Source organism: Ictalurus punctatus, chromosome 6, assembly GCF_001660625.3.
Source record: "Ictalurus punctatus breed USDA103 chromosome 6, Coco_2.0, whole genome shotgun sequence".
NCBI lineage: Eukaryota > Metazoa > Chordata > Actinopteri > Siluriformes > Ictaluridae > Ictalurus > Ictalurus punctatus.
The window spans coordinates 24,065,066-24,071,610 of NC_030421.2; positions in this window are offsets into that span (position 1 = coordinate 24,065,066).

The following is a 6,545-nucleotide window of genomic DNA, read 5'->3' on the forward strand; positions in this document are numbered from 1 at the left end:
CACAGGAAGGAACCATAGTGCCTTTGAGTCTGCTGTACAATCTGAAGTACAGCTTCAATCAAATGTACAGCTCCAACCCTTCCTTTTTCTCAATACTTTGATTTTCATTGTTATTCCTCCTGAATGTTTTTATTGTAACAATTATAATGTAGTTTTTGTTTTGTATGTTTGCAAGCTTATGTGTTACATGATTTAGCTACAAATTAAATCCATGTATTTAGAATATATACAGTTGTGCTCATAAATTTACATACCCTCTGCAGAATCTGCAAAATGTTAATAATTAAAAAGAAAAGAGTGATCATTAAAATTGCATTTTGTTTTTTATTTCCTACTGCTCTAAATACATTTTTTCACATAACAGATGTTTACATATAGTCCACAAGACACAATAATAACTGGATTTACACAAATGAACCAGTTCAAAAGTTTACATATGCTTGATTCTTATACTGTGTTGTTATCTGGATGATCAACGAATGTTTTTATGTTTCGTGATACTTCATGAGTCCCTTGTTTTTCCTGAGCAGTTAAACTGCCCACTGTTCTTCAGAAAAATCCTCCAGGTCCTGCACATTCTTTGCTTTTCCAGCATCTTCTGCATACTCGACCCCTTTCCAACAGTGGCTATATGATGTTTGAGATCCATCTTTTCACACTCAGGACAACTGAGGAATTCATACAAAACTACTACAAAAGGTGTGAATGTTTGCGTTAGTGAATGTTTGCACTTTTTGTAATAGTTGTGTACGGGTCCCTCAGTTGTCCTCAATGTGAAAAGATGGTTCTCAAAATCATATAGAACAACGGGTATGTGTACTTTTGTACCTGCTCATTTGGTTAAATTCAGTTATTATTGTATCTGTGAATTATATGTAAACATTTTTTATGTGAAATAGTTTATTCAGGGCAGAACTAAATAAACAACAAAATGCAATTTTAATGATCCCTCTTATTATTATATATATTTTTAATGATTAACATTAGAGATGCACTGATGTATCAAAAAAAGGCTATTTTTCACGCTATGGGCCATCAGCCGATAGTTTAAAAACATCCGATGATCATGGCCGATTATATCCTGCCAATCAAAAGAGGGCGGGAAAACACACAGATTTCATGCTGTGTGTAAAGATGATGTCTCTTGTGTGGAATGATGACAAAACTGCAGTTTGTAATCTCTGTGATATCTACACTGCTAAAATATTACACCGGACGCTGCAGCAGTGAAGCGGGAGTTTCAGTGTCGAGTCTAATATTATTTTTTTGCCGCGCTGCTTGCGCTGAATTAAAGCAGAGTACACTGTTGACAGATTTAAATTAAGATTAGTTGACAAAAAAGTACATATTGCACAGAAAATGTATTTGTATAGTAGTATATTTGTATAGTAGTATATTTCATATCAAGTTAATGTTAATATATAAAAAGGTTTATATTATATATTACCAGTTTGATGTTCAGTGATGGAGGAGAAATGCTTTTATTTGTGGTGAGTGAATGTGAGACTAACAGGAGGTTTTTTACAATTCAGTCAATATTAATATGAATTAATGACATTCAATAAGTTAAGAAATCTCACTTTAATCTTCAGAATTTAGTTCATGTGTAAATCTTATTTAGAGTAATGTGTTTTCTATTTCTGAGACCAGTTACTGTGAAACAACTTGTTGAAATGGAGAGAATAAAGTTTTTATTTGCGTTTCTTTCAGAATTTTGGAATTAATTATTATTCATTTAAAAGAAGGCATAAAAGGCAGAACTATCGGTATCGGTTATCGGTATCGGCCGATATCACTCGGAATAATCGGTTATTGGTATCAGCTGAGAAATTTAGTACCTGTGCATCTCTAATTAACATACATTTTGCAGCTCCTGCAAGCGGTATGGAAATTTATGAGCACAACTTTACTCTCCTTCTTCTTCTTCTGTTCATATTATTAATATTAATATTATTACTACTACTATTCCCCAAATCCAAACATTTCTCTCTAGTAACCTCTGTGTTACCCCCCCGCCAACATGGACATCCTGCACTGACAGAAACATAAGCGAGTGTGCACGCTAACAGGAAGTTTAGACAATAGCAGCCCAACAGCGTGCGTGCGTTTAGACTGCTACAATGGGAGTCTCACTAGAACATGATTTTGGTGAATGCTCATTTCCCCTTTTTAACAATACAGTATAGGTGGCCAGAGCTGCAGTGAAAGCCTTCCATAAAGTTCATATGATGCCATTTCTTGGATATATTCCTGGAAGCATTTAATTGTACAATATGTTGTAAAAGGTTCCACATAGAAATTTGTATTTGATGAGTTGCTCCAAGTGGATTTCATGCAAACCTGCTTACTGCAGAAAGCTCAGCAGAAAAATCCTTCCTCAGCCATGCATTACAGTGTGAATCCCTTTATTGTTTGTCAGGATCAATGATAAAATCTTAATAAGACTTCACTTGATGAGGAAATGCCTGGTGCACAAGTTGTTCTAGACAGCGACAGAAGTTATTTACATCAATATTGTACAAAAGCATCTAGTTTCAGAACTTAAAATGGCAGGGATTTCCTTTTTTTGTGGTATTTTTGTTACATTAGCTTCCATGGTTATTTTGTGCCAGTGTGTCTGATGAGTATTTTTGCATAAATCTGGTAACTAATCTCAAACAGATTTGCTCAAGACAACTCAGCCTTGCTGAAACCTTGTAGGCTGTATGCGTCTATCTATTCTCCAGTGGCCTGCTGATTCGAGTGGTTTGAATTTGCATTCAGATTCAGTCAAGGAATTTAGTTATGGAACATCTTATCATCTCAACAATCTACTAGAATTTAGGTTTCAGGATTCAAGCCAATTGTAATATGAGTCAAAGAGAGCAGAAAGCACCTACCACACTAAAAAAAATGTTGGAGAAACTACATCCCAGTGAAAAAAACCCTTAACTCAAAACCAGTAACTCAAAAATCCTTGGAAGGTTTACTGACAAAAGTCAGTTGAATCAAGCCAATGATAAAATAAACATTTAAAGGACTGCAGAGAATAAGAATTTCAGGCAACACTATATAAAGCTTCCATAATAGCATTTTCATTCGACTATTGTTCCTCTTGATTACACAATCTTTTGTCTAAAATCAAAGAATCAAGTTTTAAGGCCATGGGAAATCTTACGAGGGGCGGCTGTGGCTCAGGTGGTTGAGCGGGTTGTCCACTAATCCACTAATCATAGGGTTGGCGGTTCGATTCCCAGCCCACGTGACTCCACATACCGAAGTGTCCTTGGGCAAGACACTGAACCCCAAGTTGCTCCCAATGGCAAGTTAGCACCTTGCATGGCAGCTCTGCTACCATTGGTGTGTGAATGTGTGTGTGAATGGGTGAATGAGACACATTGTAAAGTGCTTTGGATAAAAGCACTATATAAGTGCACCATTTACCATTTATGGTGCTGTCTTTAAGCCTTGGCAGACACTCTCAGATAAATTCCTCTGCATTCAGAGAGCTGAAAATGAAATAATATTTGAAAGAGAGAAGTGAGCATTTCAAACTAGTCTAGTTAGTGACAACACCATTTCAGTCTGTCCCAGCTAAAGACGTTGAGGCTGAATGACGACAGACGCTTTCACTTCAGTCCACAGGTGTTTGGATCCGACGCTCAGTTCCACTCGTTGGACTTGAGAGGCAATGTGTGGAAATGTGACTGTAGATTACTGAGCCTGGAGAGGTGGCTGGAGTCAGAGAGAGTTTCCTATCACAGTGTGGTGCTCTCACCCAGAAACTCTGAAAGGTCAGTACCTCCACGCTATCAGCAGTCCAGTGATCCATGGTGCTGACAAGCAGTGCAGCAGAGCGCAGAGCCATGTTCAATCAAAACCAACCCACTCAGGCAATGGCTCACGGGCCACCAGACAAACCTCCCATCATGGTGACAGATACCACACTCAGAGAAGGGTGAGTAGGAACGCTCCACAGCTTATGATCAAGCATACAGAGAAAGGTAATGTAATACTGGAACCAGCCACCAGGGGTAGTCTTGTATCCTTAGAAGTGAAACCCCAGCTGCACTAGTCACTAGATGTTCAAACCCAATTGGACAAACTGCCAAGAATGAAGGAAGGATCAGTGATGCATGCTCTTACATCCAGATGGTCATTCTCTACATCTCTGCTGTGACAGTCACTTCCAACTCTGTTCACTTACACTGGAGTCTGGCAGAAAGCTTCAGAGTCATGTACAACCAATTCAACAGACCCGGTGTGTAATCTGTGTGACCTGCGGGTCTCTACAAAATATTTTTTTGTCTGTATCAAGAGTGTGTTAGATGAGAAAATGTGCTAGTTGGCTTCATGTGATCATCTTATTTGGCTATCATGCTATGCTATGCACTGCAAAAAAAAAAGTCATCTTAGCAAGTGAAAATATCTTGAATATAGTCAAATTGATCTAGTATTTCTTATAATAAGAGTATAATAATCTTAATATAAGATCATTAAACCCATTTCTAGACATTATAACTCATTTCAAGCTTGTAGTTTTCTTATTCTATAAGCAGATAATTTTGCTTCTTTCTAGAAATAAATGCTTAAAATGAGCACAATTATCTGCCAACAGAACAAGACTATTTCAAGCTTGAAATGAGTAAAAATGGCTCGAAATGGGTTTAAATTCGACTATATTCAAGGTACTTCTACTTGCTAAGATGTCATTTTTCGCAGTGTGAAACAAGACGAGGGTCATTTTGCTCATATTGGTGATGGTCTGATGAAGAATTGCCCTGTCTGATCAGAAATATGATCACAAGAATCAATACCACAAGCTCTTATAGCAAGATACAATCAAAATTTACCATTAAAACTGAGAGCCAAGGATCCCATCGCTCTATTTGATGTACAGTATTAACTCATGGATGATACTCGACGATAAACAAAAGTGGAAATATTCAAGGAATGGTAGAGGTGGGTCATAGCATGTTATGTTTACATTTATACCATTTTTATATTATATTGTTACTCCTTAGCACCTATCTTCTGCACTACCTGTTATATCAGACAGTTCCTCACTAGAGCTGTGTACTGTTCGGTGCTACACCGTCACTTACTCTGCCTGTTGTCCTGTTTTAGTAGTATTGTACTGTCCTGTGTTGTTTGTATGTGCAGTTTGTGTAGAAATGTATAGATCTTATTTAGTTCTGTGTCGTCTCATGTGGTTATTGTGTTGTTTATGTAGCACCATGGTCCTGGAGGAACGTTGTATAGTTTCACTGTGTACTGCTCCAGCTGTATATGGTTGAAATGGCAATAAAAGCCACTTGAACTTGAATAATATCACTTTTCATAAATCGCTAATTAACCGACTATAAATCTACAATACTATAGTATTAACATATAGTATTATACTACAAATCATGATAAAGTATATTTAACAAGAAATGGGGGTAGGGGTGGCTTGACGGTTAAGGCTCTGGGTTACTGATCGGAAGGTTGAGGGTTTCAAAGCCCCAGCACTGGCAAGATGCCAGTGTTGGGCCCTTGAGCAAGGCCCTTAACCCTCTCTGCTCCAGCGGCACTGAATCATGGCTGACCCTGCGCTCTGACCCCAGCTTCCTGACATTCTGGGATATGCAAAGAAAAGAATTTCACCATGCTGTAATGTATATGCGACCAATAAAGACTCATTATTATTATTATTATCATCATCATTATAACAATAGGCAAGGTAAACAACTATGCTTTTATTTTATTTGTAAAGTTTTTTCTTTCTGATCTCCACTGAATCACTTTTACAAAGTTCCGGGGTGATATATGAAAATCATCTTCCTCCGGTGAGGAAAATGGGCCTTTACTGTCTTCTAAACTTCTCCCAAGCAAGCAAGCTGTGTGCTGGATTTTGTCAGAAACCGCATTCCTTGATGATTTGTAGTATGTTGTGTATGATTTTTATTACAGCTCAAATTTTAAGATGTTTCGACAAGATCCAGTGCACAGCTTATCTAGTGACTGAGGCCATGAACTATCAGCAAACGACTGGTCAATGATTAAATGCGGTTAAACACAGCATTACAGTGAAACATTTCTGCACCTCATCACATCCTGTTCACCACAGAGCAAGCTATTTTAATCCTCCACATTCGGAAATATTTGCTGCCACACGAACAAACACAACGTAACACATTTCTGTCTCTGGATAGAAGTGAAACTTTGTTTTCCTTTCGTTCATTGGCACCATATGAACACTGTATGTCGTACTTCCTGAATACTATAAGACTGTACAACAAACCTCAGTGAAGGCTTGTAGCACATTTGAAGATGTACATGTTCATACTATAGCAGTATTATCTACAGAGACACTGTTAGTGAATTATTATTATTTACTAAGTGACAGAGTTGAATTCACAATTGCACAAAAGTTTCATGTGCTTCAGATCGTGACCATATTTTTCCACTTTTCACCACAAGATGGCAGACTAAACCATAACAAACCATTAGAAAGCCCCCACAAAATTGAGCGTGACGTGATTAAAAAAAAAAAAAAAAGTCACCGGGCAAGCTTAAAAAAAAAA